This window comes from Ictidomys tridecemlineatus, chromosome 7, assembly GCF_052094955.1.
Source record: "Ictidomys tridecemlineatus isolate mIctTri1 chromosome 7, mIctTri1.hap1, whole genome shotgun sequence".
Classification (NCBI taxonomy): domain Eukaryota; kingdom Metazoa; phylum Chordata; class Mammalia; order Rodentia; family Sciuridae; genus Ictidomys; species Ictidomys tridecemlineatus.
This window is the reverse complement of record NC_135483.1, coordinates 122,200,753-122,220,908: the sequence shown is the minus strand read 5'-3', so window position 1 is coordinate 122,220,908 and position 20,156 is coordinate 122,200,753. Positions and strand designations below refer to the sequence as shown.

At 39.5% G+C, this 20,156-nt stretch overlaps 1 long non-coding RNA gene and 1 pseudogene across 1 annotated transcript; one reads left to right on the top strand and one right to left on the bottom strand.

Moving 5' to 3' along the window:
- The first annotated feature begins 4,565 nt into the window (after positions 1–4,565).
- Positions 4,566–6,768, top strand: LOC144365324 (uncharacterized). Its single transcript, XR_013423631.1, has 2 exons — positions 4,566–4,643; positions 6,392–6,768. It is a non-coding gene; the product is annotated as an uncharacterized LOC144365324 (long non-coding RNA).
- Positions 6,769–9,715: 2,947 nt separating this feature from the next.
- LOC106144710 (small ubiquitin-related modifier 2 pseudogene) lies at positions 9,716–11,876 on the bottom strand (annotated as a pseudogene).
- Between the last annotated feature and the right edge of the window lie 8,280 nt (positions 11,877–20,156).

Genomic DNA, 20,156 nt, shown 5'->3' with positions numbered 1-20,156 from the left:
GGGTGTGGCTGGAGGAAGTAGTTCATTGCAGATACGGTAGGGGGTATATATTTGTACCTGGTGAGTGGAGTCTCTATCTCTCCCTGTTTTCTGATCAACACGTGAGCTGCTTCTCTCTGCCACAGCCTTCTTCCATGAGGCAGAACATCAGCCCCGAGGAATGGAGCCTGCTGTCTATGGATTAGGACATCTGAAGCCATGAGCCCCTAAAACTTTTCCTCCTCTACAGTTGTTTTGATGGGATCTTTCAGTCCCAGCAATGAAAAAGCTGACTAAACAGGCAGGCAGTCTGCTGTTTTTATCCCCAGCACAGCCCTGTCTCTTGCTCTGATAGGAGGAGCTTGGGGTTATCATCTATGTGATTGGTTAATTTTATGGGGTGGGTAAAGGGAAGGGCTATAGTTAAAATGGCTGTAATTGGATCTCAAAATGGCTACGACTGGATCTTACATCCCAATTAAGGATAAATATTATATTCTGAAAATGGTCCAGGGAGCTTTCTATCTCTCACAGCACTGAGGGTCTGGAAGCTTGACTCATTTCCAAATGTGAAGCTACCCGTGGCTGTCATGTCCCGCCATGGCTCCATTTCTTCCCTCTGTAGAAGCTGGGGTCTGGCACTGTAACTAAGCCTCACCCGTTTTGAAACAAATTTTCACATTGTATAAATCGCCCTTCTTTATTGGCACTGGTAGCAGGCTTTCCTTATGTTCTTCCAACTCACTTCTCCTGCCTCTGGCTTTTGGATCCCTCCTCTGAGATGAGGGTGGGGATTTATAGAAACAGAAACTTAGGCTCATAGGCTCAGAGCAGTTGGCCAGCAGTCAGAACATCTACAGATCTTTGTTCAGACTTGCTGGTGGCCTTGGGCTGTTCACTTTATATGCCTGTGCCTCAATCTTTTTTTGCCTCTAATGTGGAGACAATCCTAATTATTAAGCAGTTTCTGCATGGGTTAAAATAGATGGTGTGTGTTGAATTGCTCAGTGCTGTGCTTGCCTGTCACAGGCTTATTTTAATCCCTTGTGAACCAAGGCTTCCGTGGGCTTGGCTGAGGTGCTTAAGTCAGCACACAACAGTGAGAATCCCTGGCAGACCTTTCAACAAGGGTGCAGGGAAATGGATATTACCTTGAAATTAGGCCCTGGTGTCTGCTTGTTTCAAGCATTATCTTGTGCAAGAAGTTAAGGGAGAGGGTGAGAAGAAGTTTTTGCACCTGGTAGACTTCAGAGATAATCTTTTGTAATTTCCTTCCTCTTACACACACACACACACACACACACACACACACACCCCTTATTGTCCTTTCCACTGCCTGGTACGACCTCCTCCTTATTCTAGCTGCTCTTTTACTGTCTTAAATGCACAGTCCTTTTGGATGTGATGGATTAAAAACAATAAGGAAACAAAGAAACTTTTCTTTTGCTTATGGTTTAGTGGCAATACATTTCATGGCACAGACTTGGATACTTAAGAGTGGGAGAATGAGAGGCCCCTCGGGCTGCATTTCCTGTCTCCCACCCTAGCCAGTGCAAAGCTGCCAGTAACTATCACATCACCTGGCTCTCCTTCTCACCCCTCAGCCCCCAGGGTCTGGGGTGGATTTTGCATTAATGTCAGACAGGGCCAAGATCAATGTGAATTCTTGCGTGTCATCTTGCCACTAATGACCTGCATCTTCACCCAAAGAGCACATCCCAGGGTGTTTTTATTGTTCCTTTGGAAAGAGAATTCCAACTGTTTATAAACTCAGTCTTGAACACACGTTGACAAAGAATCCTTGTTTCCCTAAACAGTGCAGAGTTTGAAATATTGACATTAGTCAAGAGGAGAGCAAAGGACAGGTCTAGGCATTTTTAATTTGTAGCTGCTCTGCATTAGGCGGCAGGAGAAATCAATTATGTAGTTATAGCTACATTAGGAACGATAATACTTGGGAAGGTTTGGTGTCTAAGGTGGAGGCCTCAGGAAAATTTGCTTCATGACAAAATAAAGAAATTAGATCTTTCATTCATCTGACAGAATGATGGGTCAGAATATATCTAGTTAAAATGTACTTGTGGTTTCTGTCTACACTCACACACGAAACTCTTCTGTGACCAGGTGTGTGGGTTTTCTTCCACACACCAATTCTTTCGTGAACACCAATTGATTTTTGTCCCCTTCCCTTCCCTTCTGTTAAAGGACAAAATTGCAATTTAAAGATTTTAATTGGTTTATTTTCAATCTTAGAATCGGGCAACACTTCATTACATAAAATAGAGTAAGTGTTCCTGTGGGATGAGCAGAAGTATTGGTGTTCTGGGCAGAGAAAGACTGAAGAAAGTAGAAATGAAAGAATAAAAAATAAACTGGTTATTTCAAAACTACTTTTATTATAAGATGGGAACAAGGAAAAACCATGCATTGGGTCACATCAGGTTATGTAGGGATTGGGCAGTGGGAACTTTTAATGTCATGCCAACTGAAAGTGGACTGTTGAGGAAATTTGGTGTTATCTTTCCAATCCTGATTTCTCAGAAGGTTAGATAAGCAGCTCAGTTTCAGCTTGGTAGTGTGCAATGTGACCATGAAGGACTCCATTTTGATTTTGCCTGGTCTGGCAAAAGGTTAGTACAGAACAATTGCCTCCTGCAATTTTTATATTACACTCCCCTCCCCTTTCCTTGCCTACCTAAGTCATAAAGGCTTTCTTAGTGACTAAGTGAGACCAGATATAATACTGGTATTCCGAGGCTCCTTCTCTGGGTTTTGAAGATTGAACATCTGAGAAACGCTGAGGCAAGAGCAAAATTTTTGTTTAAAGGATAGAACAGAGAAAGAGAGAAACAGAGACTCCTCCTCAGAGGAGGGGGTCCAGCTTGGTGCCCGAGGGAGTGGGTGTTCTGCCCTTTATTTATTTATTTATTTATTTTTGGTATGGGGGATTGAATTTAGGGCCATTAGACCACTGAGCCACATCCCCATGAGCTGCTGGGATTACAAGTGTGCACCACCGTGCCTGGCATGTCTTGCCCCCTTTATACTTTCTTCTTATGCCCCCTTGCCTCTTATCTTGCCTTTATGGCCAGAAGGTGGGAAGGGAAGGCTCCAGGGGTACCTCTTCATATTTACCCAGAAAGGGAAGAAGGGAGCCACCCAGGGCCTACCCATTAGCAATTCCTTGTAGGAAGGAACAGTTTCCCAGAGGCAAGTAACCTTGGCAACAGGTTGCAGGAGGAAGCATGCTCTGGAGGTATTAGCATTTTATTTTCTCTTGAATCAGCCCCCATCTTCCTGACCCAATCATGCATTACCTACATAACTGTCCTTTTGCCCTTCCTGCTCCTCGTAAGTCAGTCCTATACACTTAAAGGAAAAAAAAATCCACCTTTATCAAGCTATTTGAAGAAAGCTAAGCCCACCTGTTCCAAACAATATTCACCATTGCCATATTACAATGTCCTTGTTTCAAAGCACTCAAAGGAGTGCAAGGCTCTGGCAACGTAGCATGGGCTGATCTGTTTGAAGGGGAGGGAAAAAAGTGGGCCATGTAAAAGACTTATTTAATGGGGGGAAGGAGGGGAGGAAAGCAGCAGAGGTCCAGGAGAAACTTTAGCAGGGTCTCATCGACAAAAGGGGATAGGCAGCAGGGGCAAGTGGCACTTTCCTCTTGGAAAGTGAAGCAAGGGTGGACAGCACCCAGAGCACCTAGAGCCAAGAGTCTATTGACCTGGGTTCCTGCCATGCATGGGGATAGGTTTCATCTTTTACATGTTTGTATTTCTACATTTACATCTTGGTTGCCAAAACATGTAAATAGAGATAAAGAGAGTGCAGCTTGTTTTATAAAACACCAATCGCTACCTTTGGGTGAATGATCACTTTAGGTATACTTCATAGCACCACAGTGTTCAGTTTAGCCCATTTGAATGAATAGTGTCTCCACAGGAGAACTTTATTCCCTCTGGCTCCATGGCACCAGGAAATCATTTTGGCTTCTACGCAGTATATATTCCCCTCCACATCATTTCCTTTATTACCAGAAATACCCCTGCAAGGATTTAAACACAAAATCCAGGGCTATTTTATTTTTTCTCATCATTACTATTTATACATACAAACGTACACTTCATGCCAAATTGTACCCAAAGTAAAAGATGACAGTGAACAGCTACATTTTAATGTATTTGCATGTAACATTGCCATAATATAAAAACACAGGATTTGAGCTGCTAATAAGGCATGATTGGTGTAAGGAATATTAATAAAGTTCCAGACAGCTTCTTGTTAATGTCTGAAAATATTTCTGCATCTCATTTTCATTGAAGAAAGAGAGATGTAACGACAATTTAGGGTCTAGTGGTCAGATGATTCTGCTGCTACCCCGATACTGTCATTTATGCTCCATGATCATGTTGATGGATCTTTCCCATTTTGCCTTTTCCTACTGTGTCATTATTCCTCCATCGGGCTAGTTTCTGGCTTTCATATCAGCCCCAGAGAAAAACAGTTAACAGTGCTCACATTTCTGTTGCTAATCTTCGGTTTATTAGATCTTTCCCTATAATTGCATTTCAGGGGTTCTGCTGAGCTGCTGGAATAGTGGGTGTATGTCAGGCATTACTGTAAGACTTGGGGATGGTGATCCTGGGCTTTACAAGGTAAGACAAATGTGGTATTGGAGAAAAATAGATTGTTGACGGTGAGGCTTAGTAAGAAACATTTGTTTTTCCTCCCAGCCTTGGTTGTTAAATTAAATCATGACTTTGAGGAACAGGGGCTCTAAATTCTTTCTTCCTGCCTTGAAAGCATATTCAGCTAGGAATTTTATGCTAGGTCCTCTCCTTCACTCTGTCAGTGGCTGGCACCCCGATGAAGACTGCTGTCAGCTTAAGATAAATCATATTTCAAGCATATTTTTTTTTCAGATTGGGCAGCCAAAATTAGTGCGAGGAATGTCAGACTGTTGCCAGATCTGTCAATATAAAGTTTAGATCACAGTTAACTGGTGCCAGTATAGTTAACTACCTGACAAAAAAGGCTCATAATATGCCGTGAAGAATGATTTCATTCTTAAAATGATAGATACTCAAAGCCAGCAGGGATGCTGAAACCGACACTGGCCCTTTTTAAAAAGGGCTTGATAACATTATGGGATCATGGCAGAAAGGGAAGCTTGACCTGAAAAGAGATGGAGGAGGAAGAAATTCTACCTTTATTTTATAAAATATATCTGTTAGTTTAAAAAAAAAAAACCCCAAAACCTCTCAATGTAGGGCCATGCAGAGATTTGTCATGTGATAAAATAGTCTTTTGGTTAATTCAATCTGCAACTAATGGTGTTGCTGATATTCCAGATTCCAGAAGGACAGAGTTGGGGTTCAAGATATGTTTAGGTGTATTTATGAATATGCTCATCTGTATTTACAAATAGAAAAAAAATTTAAAATGTCTCATGCATAGTTCATTTTCAGGTCTTCCATGAATCCAAGGTAGATGTTTCTGGTCAGCTGTTGGCTGTCCTCCATGGAGGAGCTAAAGGATTCTCGCTCTTTTCATTTGTCTTACCACAGTCTAGACCAGTGCTCTTCAAATTTTAGTGCATATATGAATCAACCGAGAAGCTTGGTAAAATGTAGATTCTGGCTGGTTGCCATGGTGCACAAGTGTAATCTCTACTTGGGAGCTGAGGCAGGAGGATTTCAAGATATAGGTCGGCCTGGGCAATTTAATGAGATCCTGCCTAAAAACAAAATAAAGTGTTTTAAAGGATTGGGGATGTAATTTAATAGTACAGTATCCCTGGGTTCAATTCCTAGTAACACAATAAAACAAACAAACAAACAAACTAATTAATTAATTAATTAATTTTAAAATCACAAATTCTGCTTCCAAGAGTCTAGATGGGGATCTAAGATTTTGCATATTAAATAAGCTTCAAGTGATACAAATGCTACTGGGTTATGGAGCAGAGTTTGAGAAGTGAAAATGTAAACTGGGCCTCCTTGTTAACTGTTATGGTTTAGATATGAGGTGTCTCCCAGAAACTCAAATGTGAGACAATGCAAGCAGATTCAGAGAAGAAATGATTGGGTTACAAGAGCCTTAACCCAATCAGTGCATTGATCACCTGATGGGATTGAGTAGCAGGTGAGGTGTGGCTGGAGGAGGTGAGGCACTGGAGTGTGGCTTTGGGTATATGTTTTGTATCTGGCACTTCTCCATTTCACAGATACAGGAAGCTACGCCTCTGTTTTCTGATCAGCATGTGAGCTGCTTCCCTCTGCCACACTCTTCCACCCTGATGTTCTGTCTCATCTTGAGCCCAGAGGAATGGAGCTGGCCTTCAAGACCTCTGAAACCATGAACCCTCAATAAACCTTTCCTCTTCTACCATTGTGCTTTCCAGGTCCTTTAGTCAGAGCATGAAAAAGCTGACTAAAACATCAACCATGTATCTGATGGAAGGAGAAAGAGCATGAAGCATGTTGGGGTTTCTGTGGGGCCAACTGGAAATGGTAACACATCTGTCCACATTTTGTTGACTGGAACTCAGAAGACTGGACCCAACTCATGGAGACTGGAAAATGTAGGTTAGCTGTGTATCAGGAAGAGAAGCATGTTTTAGTGAGCTTCTAGACATCTTTGCCACATTAGTTTGATTTCAAGTACTAGAGTGCGTTTATTTTTATAACTTCATGATAATCTTATCTAACATTCCTCTAAGATGCTCAATTTTCCTATTCTTTTTATTCTTTCCTATATTAAAAGAAAATGTTGAATGAGGATGCCTGGCATTCCATGAATCATTTTTTCAGAAGTCCAAAGCTGCTTTTTAGCATGATTTCATTAATCTTGTGGGTTAAAATGAGGCTGGGTCATTGTTTCTACTCCTTAGAACACTCAATACTCAGAAAAAGTGTGGCCTCTGTGTGGCAGATAGATTCTCTGGGATGGGGTGCTATGGTGCCTCTCAACCCTCTCCTTGAGCCCTTAGTGTATCCTTCTGATGACAGTGCCTGCAGCCCTTCCCCTTTGGTTTTCTTATTGTGGGATTCACCTTATTCCTTAATGGGTTTCTCATAGCCCCATGCTATATATAAAAGCACATGGTGCTTTTGTCCTTAGAGGATTCAAGATTCATTTAGATCCCCTAGCTCATTTTAAATAGCTTAGTAAAATTTAACTGAAGTCTAGCTCCAAGGGCAATTTCATGTTAAAATGCTTATGTTATCAGAGTTGGTCTTCAAATGAGTGCAGAAGGCATGTCTGAGGACCAGTGGTGAGATGACTTGATTGCTGCTTGTGGTCATCCCAGCATAACTCCTAACACCTTGTAATGCTTCACTGTAGGTGGGGGAAATGGAGGGCTTATGCTCTTCCCTCTATTTTATGTAAGACTGAGGCAGGGGAAACCCCAAGCTTTTATAGGTTTTGCAACTATTTCTTCCCAACTTAGATGTGGTTGACAAGTTAAATAAAGTCATAGCTATTGGCAGTCCTTCAAGCTTAATATATGTTTTTGGCTTTCAAAGCTTGTCCTAGGAAAATATATTTTTTGGTGTTCTTTCCCCCCCCCCCCACATATACACCTGCATGAAATAATTTAGTCACCTCCAAGAAATATCTAATAAGGATAGTTCAATATTTCATTAGTAAACTGGAAATTCTGTCTCTATGTTTCCAAAGGACTTGTTCTATTTTTTGCTACCTTCATACAAATATTATCTTAGAATGGATGTTAAAAAGCTGGGGCAAAAATTTCATTTGATAGCTCATAGGAGATACAAAGCCTTTTACTTCAAGATCTCCAATCTGAATCTGCTCAATGCTTAAAGTTTCTGCAACCCCACATATCAATTTTTTCCATTAATTGTGGCTTTCCTCATATTTATTTAGGAAAAATAGGAGCCAGTTCTTTACCTTGCGGGTCATCTTCTGTCTTAAGCTTTTGGACCACAGGCCTCACATAAGGTTTTCTGCCTGTGTGTAGGCATTGGCAGAAGGATGCCTGAGTCATACCATGCTTCCTTGGCTTATCTTGCTCCTTTGTTTTCCATCTTATCAAATGCTTGCTATATGTAGCTCAACTAAAGTGTTAGAGAAAATAAAGGTAACTCTATCCTAAGAAGGAAAGGATGTCGACTCAAGCAAATGCCCCAGTTCTAATTCTTGCTCCTTTACTTTATGTCCATTGTTTTTGTCAGCTTTTTTTTTGCCGCTGTGATTAAAAGACCTGACCAGAACAATTATAGAGGAGGAAAACTTTACTTAAGGGCTCGAAGTTTTAGAAGTCTCAGTCCATAGACAACTGGCTCCATTCCTCAGTGCTCAAGATGAGGCAGAACATCATGGTGGAAGAGTGTGGTGGAGGGAAGCAACTCTCATCATGATCAGGAAGCAGACAGAAAGGGCTCCACTTGCCAGATACAAATACAGACCCCAAATCCACACCCCCAATTTCCACCTCTTTCAGCTACACACTGCCACTTCAGTTACTACTCAATTAAATCCCTATCAGGGGATTAATTCACTGATTGGTTTAAGACTCTCACATTCCCCAAATTTCTCCTCTGAACCTTCTTGCATTTTCTCATATGTGAGCTTTTGGGGGACACCTCACATCCAAACCATAACATTCATCTCTTGTAAGGAACAGCATTTCCTTCTGGAAAATTCCATAGATTGCATTTTTATTTCTGAGGCTCCATATTTCCCGAAGATCTTTCTCTTTCCTTCACTTAGTAACAGGACCTAGTATTCCCCAGCAGGATACTTCTCTACGTTTGAGACTTCAAAGTCTTTAGGAGCATCCCATGGTAGGGATTGAAGTTGGCTTGACGGAGGAATCCTGGAGGAAGCTTGGGAATCTCAGTATAGTGGAAGAAACATCCAGAGTGGATTTAGAACCTTCCAGTCTAAGTCCCTTCTAACTCCCTTGCCAGAAATGAGGATTAAGTTGGTAACTATTAAATAGAATATTTACATGTACCCATAAAACTTACTCATCCCCCAAACATTAATTCTCGAAACATTAGGATCTAGATCCACATTAAGCAAAAATATACTTTGTGAAGTAGAACTCAATCTACATACTACATAGACTCTTTTTAAAAAAAAAAAAACCAACAAGTTTATTTAAACAACAAGATGCTTTACTTAAAGAGAAAGGTATCTAGAAATCTTTCTCTCTCTTTTTTAAAGAGTAATTTACCCCTAATTAAAGACAGATTACCCTACATTTAACAGCTATGTACAAAAAATATAAAATTGTCCTTGGTTTTACAATAATAAATGAAAAACATTAAAATTCTCTAATTGAGTAAGGTATGCAAGGATTTTTATGTTGTTCAGGTTTTTTTGTTAAAACAGTGATAGCAAAATAACTTACTGGAATCTGAAAATGAGAGCTGAATGAGCATGTCACTAATGGAGAACGGGGAAATTTTCACAGAACCAGTATTTTCTCCCATCCCATCTCCATTTGGTGTCAATTGAAACATATCATTGGCCATTTAGTTTTTTAAAAACACAATGTGCTTGTGCACATACATCAGTTACTTAATGTACAATAATGTATAATAAAAGAATGTGTAAGAGGAAAATAAAAGAATAGAGAAAACTATATTCTAATAGTCAGAATGTGGTGGGAACCAAATTGCAGTTTTCTAATTGAGAATGTATTGTTGCTCTATAAGAACAGAGTTCTGGAGTAAAGTAGCAGGTTCTCTTTTTAGCAGACACCTCCTGTCTGCTGCCGGAATAAAGTACCAACTGTGTCTTCCTCCTCCATTTCCAACTGTCACAGGTGTGTCTGTTTCTTTAGTAGGCTGTCCATCAAATAAGAATCTGGTGTGCTTCATAGACAAACCCTGTTGTTCACAATAGGTTTTCATTAGTTTACTAAGTGGTGTATGAGTCTTAATCTTAAACTGTACCACAGAACCATCCTGCCCTGCCACCTTCAGGTTAGTATGATCGTTGTTCTCAGTCTTGACTCCTTCCTTGGGCTCTTCATGGCCAGGGCTGGAGTCTGCTCAGCTGCTGCTTTACAAAAGAGGTTCGAGGTCCGACCAAACAAACACACAGCAGCTCCTACAAAGACTCTTGAATTATACATGGTAGATTCAGGTGTGATTTCTCTCTGCCCATAGCTTTTCTCATTGTACAGGTCTGGGGTAGCCCTTAAATCTCCTTCTTAAGAAAAACATAAGAAGGTGGGTCCGTTACACTGAAGATTACACAAATACCCAGGAGAAGGTTTGAAATACCTATTTTTTTTTTTAATGTTAAGATGAGATTCCCCTCTCCTCTTTAAATTTAAGGGAAACACCATTCAGATTGGGGTGAGGAGATGGAAGATAGTGTCACCTCTTTCAAAGGCTATGTTTGTTCTAATATGTTTAGGGACACTTAGTCATTGTTTGCTTTTGGAGTTATTATCCCTACCCCCTTCTCATGCAAGCTGCTACTAAAAATCAATATACCTATATAGAGAGACCTTTCCTACCCTTATATATGAGGCTTCTCACGGGGTTGGAGGACATTAGAGGGCATCCACACCATGGAAATTCCTAACCACACAAGTTATATATACTTAGTGGACTAGAGTGGGCTGTTCTCTGCTCTAATAGCAACTTAGTTGTAAGGGTTTTCAGTGTTGTGGACCCAATAATAATTGCATTAGTGATGAGTTTCTTAAATATTAGGTTTGTCTTTGAAGTAAAAGACCAGAAGAAAAACATACTTCAACGACTGAAAAAAGAGGGAGAACAAATCTGAGTTTTAGAAGTATATTTTGAAATGGTCCCTAAACCCCAAATGGAAACTGAATGCCAGAAAGATCAGGTTAAGTGACTCTACTACACATCATTTGAACTGGTTTTTATGTGAAACAGCACCTGGGCAGCAACAACATTCATGCATTGCCAAGTCCTAGGTCCGTCAGTCTAGGAGAGATGAGGGGGAAGGGAAGACCCAGAACACTTGTAGTAAAAATGCCTTGGCTAAAATTGTGTGCAGATTTGAATTTTGTTGAGTAAAGTGAACACAACTGAACCCACCTCAAAACAATCAGAATCCCAGGCTATTGAAGTTGGGTTAGTTGGTGGTGGGTTATCCAACTCCTTTACTCTACAGAGTAGGCTCAGAAAAGTTGAATGAACTGTCCAGCTTTACACAAATGTTTGTGCAGATGTGGGATTAGAACTGGGGTCTTCAGAATCATTATTGATTCTATTTACCAATTATAATGAGTGATTTCTAGATGTTTGTGGAGTTCTTTTGGAGGCAATCATAAGGTGTGAAGGAGAGACTGAGTCTTTAGCACTGGGCCACACATCAACCCATCTAGAAGTGTGTTTGAATTATTGGGGTTCTAAATTTCAGTTAAACCAGCTTTTAAAAAAACATGTGAAAAACTTATGTACTATGCTGTGTATACTAGTGTTCCCCAGAGGAAGAGAACTAATAGAATATATATATATATAAAATTATAAGAGGATATTTATTGGATTGGCTTAGAAAACCAGAGGCTGGATACCCCACAATGGCTGGTCTTACACTAGAGAATCAGAGAAACCAGTTACTCTTCTATCCAACGAACTGAAAGCCTCAAAACAAGAGGGACTGATGACGAATCCCCAGTCTGATGCTGGAGGCCTGGAAGTCCCTTGGAAAGCTCCTTGTGCATGTCCACTATCAGGGAAGAATCTGGGGGCTGCTGTCCATGGATGTTGTCAATAGCAACAAAGGTTCCTGTTTAAGAAGGTCAGTCAGGTTGAGGCTGCATGCCTGGGAGCTACTGCCTTCCAGACTCACCCAGAAAAATGCTTTATCAATTTTCGAGGCAGTCGAAATGACAACCAGGATAAGCCTTCAAAACATATTTCCATTTGTAGTCTGTAAATAATGTGTTTGGTTTGCAAAATATGAATTGTTTTATGCTCGTTAGTATGGCTCCTCTCCTTGTTTTGTTCAATGTTTTGTAGTTATTCTTGTTCTGTTCAATGATACCTTCACTAATTTGGTTTATAAACTTCAACAGATAATGTATTTCTCTATAAGCACAGGTTATAGTGCTATAAATTTAGGCAAAAATCAAAAGTTTTGAGGAATTAACTCTTACTACTAACAAAAATCTTTAAAAATATTTGGTACTGAATGGTTAAACTTTTCATTAAGCATATGGGTAGTTTTCATTTGGTCTTTTCTGATTTTCTTCAGGTCCTGGACATCATGTTTTTCAGTTTTTAAAATTAGCTCTTATTAAAGAACATGAGACAAAATTCAGATGTTGTGAATTGGGGATAAATGCAAAATTTATAAAATTTGAATAATGGCCCTTCAACAAAATATTCTTAGGCTTGCCCTATCAGCAACAAAGGATCTATTTGGACACTTCAATATGCTGCTAATTTCATACCCAGTTTCCTGTGGCTCAGCAATTATGAGTGATTTTTCTGTCATCATCCACAGAAGATGAAGCCCTCCAAGAGAACTGGAAACCAGAGGCAGGGGAAGAGAGCATGGGAAGAGTGTGTGGGAATTTTTGTGCAGCAAAACCTTTCAGTTGTTAGGACTCAGGTTCTCACAAAGATGCTCCTGAAAGACTACAAAAGAAGAGGGAGGGAAGAAAATAAGAAAAGAAGGCAGCATTCTGTTGTTTTCATTGTGTCTTTATAAAAAAGACAAAACATCTGTTTTTCAATCAGGGAATGCTTTATTAATGGAGGAAGGGTCTCTAAATTTTAAAATGCTGTGAGATCTAAAATTAAGAACTTTTAAACAGTAGTTATCAGTGCATTTGCAGCTTCAAAAGGAACAAATAATATATTTTTATCAAACTTCAAAATATCTACTAGAGACATGTATCCTTTCCTAAGGACATTGCATAGCCTGCCTAACCAATCAGTTTTAGGCAATAACCATCAGTGGGGTTGAAATAGAAAGATCTTGGCAATTGGCTATTAACTCCTAGCAACTAGATTTTGATTTTTTTTTTGTATAGTAATCAAAACAGTATCTAATTGACATTCTTACTTTTGGGTTTAATTCCCAGTACCATGAAAAATATTACTATTTACAGAATTACTTATAGAAATACTCATGGAATTTGGGGTTTGAATCTATTTAAATTAAGAAATGGTTCTGCAGTTTTACCTGGTACCTCTTCATGTACCACACAGTCTTTGAAAGTATTTATACTTGTTCTTTTTAAGACAACTTATTTTTTTTTCCAATGGGGGTGAGGGTTGGGAGATTTCTTAATGTAAAATTTAGCATTGAAATCTTGAGGGACTTTACATGATTGAAGACAGGATCTTCATTCTGACAGTTTAATGCATTTTACATTATGATGGCATTGTATGCTTCACAGTTCTTGAAAAAGAGCTTACATTAGGTCTCAGAGTAGCCTCCTTTTATCCCTGTAGTTCCTGATCATCTCTTTTGCTCACATCAAATCCCAGTGGGGACCCATTTGTGAAGAAGAGATGATTTTGCCACTTGGGAAGGATGCATGTGGTTCTCTACCTTGGATAAAATTAGTTGCAGAAACTATCCTGTACTAAAAGTGTTTTGTTTAGCCATAAATGGCCTGGAAGATTACTATCCCCCTGCCCCCCAGGAACATTCTGTTTCACAGATCCTTGTGGAACTCTTATGTGTAAGTGATTCTGAAATTTTCCTAGTATTGGAAGTAAGGAAACAGCAACACCAGATTTAATCTGCTGGTCTCTCCCGCGTATTCCAAATATGTGATAGGACACAGATATATTATGCGTATACCGTATACAGCTGTCTTTATTAGGGCATTGAGACACTACATTCCAACTGAGTCTTCTATTTATTTATTTTTTATATTTGGGGCAAATAATTCAACATCTGGGTTTCAATGTCCTCATTTGATCTTAGAAGTTGATTACACTAATTTTTTTCTACACATTTATTTTTTGGTTGTCGTTGGACAAAATATCTTTACTTAATTTATTTATTTTTATGTGGTGCTGAGGATAGAACCCAGGGCCTGACATATGTGAGGTGAGTGCTCTACTGCTGAACCACAACTCCAGCCCTACCATTACACTATTTTTATTGAGTTACTATTGTAGATCTTTACTTCAGCTCTTCCCCACCCCCATCCCATACTGGGGTTGAACCCAGGACGCTCAATTTCCCCTAATCTTTTTGTTTATTTATTTTTATGTTGAGATGAGGTCTTATGAAATTGTTCAGACTGGTCTCACATTTGTAATCCTCTTGCCTTACTCTCCTAAGTAGATGGGAAGGTGTGTGCTAACATGTCCAATTTATTTCAGTTCTTCAGTTCAATAACTTTGCTTACCTGAAAATAAATATTAATTCCATAATTTTGATGATAAACTGAGACCCAGTAAGTTAGTTGAATTGCTCAGCCTCATAGCTGATGAAGGACTAAGGTTATTTTTGAGTCCAGTTAATGTTTGGCTTTAAAACTAATCCTCTTTTCAGAATGCTTTGCATATGCTAGAAAGTGCAATTATTATGCCTGGTATTATTATATGGAAGTGCAGCTGGGTATTCTAGACTACAGAATGCAACAAAAACACAAAATGTTTGATTATTTATTAATTTAATCATAGTGCTGTTAATAGTAATCTTCTGATAGGACTAAACATCCACATCTTGGTACCGGGTCCCAGCCAACTTGAGTGACACAGATAGCCTTGTCTAAGAAGTGCTCCATCTAATGTTACTAACATTATTCAGAATTTTGGCAAACGAAACAGAATTGAGAATACCAGGCACTCATGTCTTTGACTTTGGCTGATAACCCCTTTTGGGATGGATTATGATAAACAATGTTTTTTAGTCCAAGTTAAACTATCTGCTTGATAACTGGTGAAGAGAGATGGACATTGTCCAAGGCAGCCTTTCAGAATTCTAAATAAATTATTTTAAGCTGCTAGATTAATATTTCCAGGAAGTTGGGGGAATCCTAGTTATGATGTGAAAAGAAAAGCAGTACAGTTACCACTTTTCTGTGCTGCCAAAACTCTAAATCAGTCCATGTAGGAGAGCTGAAGGTGAAACTGATGATATTTTAAAAAAATTACAATAAGAGTATGATAGAATTAGAAGACTGGGCTGTTGACAATTTCAACTGCTGTTCCAAGGACTACATATTTCACATTTTATCTTTGAGAACTAAATAACATAGAGAAGAGGAATTAAGTTTATTGTGATAACTTCTGACTTTTTTGATCTGAGACAGCCAAATCCACCATAATTTGCATGGATTGCATCTGCAGCTGTCTGTGTCAGAGCCCTGCAGAATTTGCACTAGTGTGATAAGAAAAGGTTAGAATACAGTGACATGGCGGCTACTCTCTCAGAATTTAGGATGTTGCTGGGCAAGGGTTCAAAACAGCAAAACGCTATCACCAAGCTCAAATTTTCTCTCCTATGGGAAACACAACTCCCATTTGTCAGGGACAATTTGTTCTTCTGAATTCTAAAGATGCAAACTGTATACAACCCAGGAGAGCATATTGCTATTATTGTGCATTTCTTATCTTTGTCTTCTCATGGAAATTACAAGTAACCTGGCAGCTGTTTCCTTCTTTTGTTTTCCATGATGTTTAGTGCTGGGAGTACATAATGCACTTTTAAAATTTTAATTGTTTAATTAATATCTTAACTTTTTTTTTCTTTCTAAATCCCACTTGATCATATTTGGAGATACATTTTCAATTCTGTAATTGATGCTAGTGATATACCTTTGGAAAAAGAAAAATGTTTAATAAAAACCTCTGGACATAATTAATATTTATGCTTCAATTAAACTAAGCCAAATAATAATAGATTTCTTTATTTAAATTAGCAGCTAACGAGGCAATTTGTATTATTTGTGAACAAAGGATTTTGAAACAAATGAGTGTATTTGAGAATGGATGACTATTTAAATATTTTAAATTAAAAAAGTGTTTAAAAATTACAAAGTTAACATTGGCTTGGTTTAAAGCCCAAGCAATAGAGAAGTAATGGTTAGAAAGAGAAGTCTCTCCCTCCGTTGTTCCCCCATGTGGGATGTAGAATTTTGGCCCCGTGTCCTTCCCTCTCTGTTATCACACCAGAGAATATGTTATTTTTACATGGCAAAAGAGACTTTGCAGTTGTAATGAAGATTACTAATTGGCTGACTTCAAGATAGGGAGATTAGTTTGGGTAATTCAGGTAGGCCCAATGTAATCTCATGAGCCCTTAAAAAACAGAGCCTGGGCTGAAGTCAGAAGAGGAAGCCAGAGAGAGTGTGAGGATGGGATCTACTGTTGCTGGTGTGCAGGTGGAGAAGGGCATGTACAAGGAGGACCTGAGAGAGGTCTCCAGGAGAGAAAACCAGCTCCTGCTATTAGCTATCAAAGAAGTTCAAGAGTTCGGCCACCATCTTGAACAAGATTAAAAGTGGCTTCATCCCCAGGGTCTTCCGAAAGAAAAGTGAACCCTTTGGATAGTCTAAGTAGGGGAACCAGCTGTGATAATCTAAGTCGGGAGACCAGCGGAGCCACACTGTAGTTGTGTTTTTGATCTAAAGAATGTCAGTTAATAAGAGGGTGTTGTTTTAAGTTGTTCAACTGTGGTAACCTCACGTCCATTCCCAGCAAGTTAATGGTTTGATGTGATCCTTTAGACTGTTCAGTCTAGTGAGAAGATCTTAGTACTCGGATTTACTTTTAAAAACATTTTAAAGAATGTTCTTTTTTTATTTTACAAATAATACAGCATATGTTTATCGTGTATAGATTTTGAAATGTCTGTATGTTGTGGAATGGCTAAATTGAATAAATTCACATATGCATTACTTCAACTACTTATTTTTTTTCTGTTGTGACATGATTTACCTTTCTTATTGTTTTGAAGAAAGCCTTGCCATGCAAAGCTAGACTTCTGCCATGAGTCTCCCCCATTTCTAATTCTGAATGCACAAATTCACATTCTGAATTAGTCCCATTGATACCAATCTTGGAGATCAGGAATGAGTCTTTGTTTCCTGCGGTTGAAGATTAAACACCCAGGCAAGCATAGAAAGCAAGTTTTATTTAAGAAGGGGACAGAGGCAGCTGACTTCTCCCCAGAGCTGAGAGTCCACAGGATTTGGGGTGTCTTCTTCCTTTATAGACTCCAGAACCCCCACCCCATCTTCTTTTTCTTCTCTAGTATGTGCCTAAGGGCAGGAAGGAGCAGGAGCATGGGGGTAACTGTTAGCAACCAAGGTTAGCTTGTTATGGACCCATTGTCTTCTCTGTTTGATAACCAATATAACCAGTCATCCTTTTGGACCTCCATCATTCATTATCTGCACTGATTGCCAGACCTTCACCACCTGCCTCAGGGGTGAAGGAATGTGACATATCCTGTCCCCTCAGGCCAGGTGGGGCTGCAGGCAGGTTGCTTTTTGGCAAAGAAAGCATGTGGAGAGTACAGTGGGCTCATTTTATAGAATTCTTCTTCTAGCCTTGTGTTCCCACCGTCCTTATCTGTCTGTTCCTTTATATCCTCAATGAGAATTTCAACTATGAAGACTTTGCAAATCAGATGGGAGCTTGCCTCTTTTGTAATTGCCTTTCTCTGATGTGTACTACACTGCTTACTCCTTTTATAAATGAACATTTTGAGCCACTTCACTTCTCTTCTAGCTGGTTTCTGGCTTCCATGGTGACAGAAATTTTTGACGTAAGGCAATGAGCTTTCAATCAGGGAGAGGAGGATGAACTTGGAATCTTTCTGTTAATGGCTCTGCCGACAGGGTAACCTTTCATGGCATTCATTCCAGCTTTTTGTTCAAATTTAGGCTTTACTGAAGAATATCTAAGTAGGTGACTAAAAATACAGTTTTCCCCCCTCATAATGGTGGAAAGAGAATAGAAATAAAGGTAAGTTTATTATAGTAACTTTAAAGTGTGCATTTCTGTCTTTGATGTGAATGTGCTGAGCAAGCTTCTGTGTTAGATTTAGGCAGCATTCTGTAGTCATTGAACAAAAGTGGCTGTTGACCCGTCTATTCATCCACCCGTGCGACACTACAGGGTTTTATCACTGCAGGTTAGCAGTGCAGTGACTGATGGGCCGGACTCTGGACTCTGGACTCCTCTTGACCTCATTGTAAGAGTAGCAGTAATGGAAATTCAGCTAGTAGGAAAATACCATCTAGGGCTGAAACTCAGCAAATATATCAAAACATTCCTCTATCTTGTGGCATTTTTATTTTATTCTCGTGAATATATGAGGTCATTTGGGAGAGAGTCAGGGAAGAAATGCCTAATTTAAGGGTAATACAGATGCATCTGGGTCTGTCTGGTGAGCTGGTGAGGAGGCTTATTTGCTCAAGGATGTGGACCTTCTTAAGGAGAATATAAGCCAAGGGAGGAAGGACACAGGAGAGAGGTGACTTTGACCCAATAAGTAGAACTTGGTGAGCCGAGATTCCAGGTGAAAAGGAGACCCCTCAACTTGGAATAAGTGCTGCTTGGTTTGGCACTGAGGGTTCTGTTTCTTCAGTGGCAATTCCACATGCAGCAATAGTCTTGGGCAGGAGAATAGTGCTTCTGTAGTAACTTAGAAAATGTGGTGGAAGAAAGGGGACTCTTAGAAGCTTGGCATGTTTTGTCAGTGATTGGGGAGAGAGCTAGTGAAGTCTGAAGTAGTAATGTGACTTTGATCTACAGGGGAGTAAGACCTGGGGAGACTCCATTACATATTATAGCATCCAATCCCCAGAATGAGTCCCAATGATCCCAGCCTCCTGCATTCATGCCCTTATGTAGTTCCCTCTCACAATAAAAAGGGCTGACCACAGGGCACCATGGTGCATGCCTGTCATCCCAGTAATTCTGCAGGCTGAGACAGGAGGATTGCAAATTCAAGGCCAGCTTCTAGCAACTTAGAAAGGTCCTAAGCAACTTGGTGAGAGCCTGTCTCAAAAAATAAAAAGGGCTGAGGATGTGGCTCAGTGGTTAAACATGTCCCTGGGTTCAATCCTAATAATAATAATAATAATAATAATAATAATAATAATAATAATAATAAATAATCTGACCCTATGAAAACAAGAGACCATTTTGGAAATGATAATGTATCACTTCTGAGGGTAGGCCATCAAGGAGGCAGCTTCCACATTTCCTTTCTCTCAGATCCCTTGCTCTGAGGAGAGAAGTTGCCAAATTGTGAGGATGCTTCAATAACTATATTTGGAGGTTCCTGTGGCAAGTAATCGGGGCTTCGTGCCATCAGCTGTGTAAGTGAGCCATCGTGGAAGCAGATTGTGCTGCCCTAGTTAGTTCACATCCCCCAGTCAGAGCTACCCAGCTAAATCACTCCCACATTCTTGAGCTGCAGAAAGCACAAAATAATAAATGCTTGTTGCTTTAGGTTACTAAATTTGGGGATAATTTGCTATACAGCAGAGATACCCATGTGCAGACAAGACCATATTATATAGATCATGAATCCAAATATATTCCAAAGTACTGCCTCTTTGAGAGAAGCATTCCTAGTCTACTCATCTTTTTATACTCCATAGCCCCACAATGCCTAAGACCTTCTCTCTTTTTTCCCACTTTCTTTTTTAATATATAGAGTTTTGAAATGAGTGACATAAAGGTACCTGCAGGAGTGGAGTGGAACTGTAGCAGGTCGGAGGCGAGGTGGATAAAGAAAATCAAGGCAGTGATTGCTTTACTCACATCCCTGGCTTTTTTCTGCTGCTCTTGTAGCTTTGGTTACGGCTCCCTAGTCACAGGCTCAAGTTGATTGTAGTTGTGGTGAAGACAAAATAAACAAAGATAGAGAGATACACAGGTATCCAGATATTGAGGAAAAAATCATTTCTTCTGACTGCCATGACCTTTGATTTTCTTTCTCAGGAACATACTGGTAACAAGACGTTTTGAGCTTTCCCTTAACAGATAGAATGAATATCCGTCTCCCTCTTGGTGTCTGTATTCATCCACTAGTCACGTACTCACCTCTGGCTGTAGCTTTCCAAAACTGACATTTAACATGATATTTGTATAATTCCTGGCAAATGATGAGAGATCAGAAAGAAAAATAATTATTGTTAAAAATTTGCTTTATTCTTGGAATTGAATATCCAGGAGTTAGTTCTAAAAACAACCAGCATTGGCATCATCTTATTA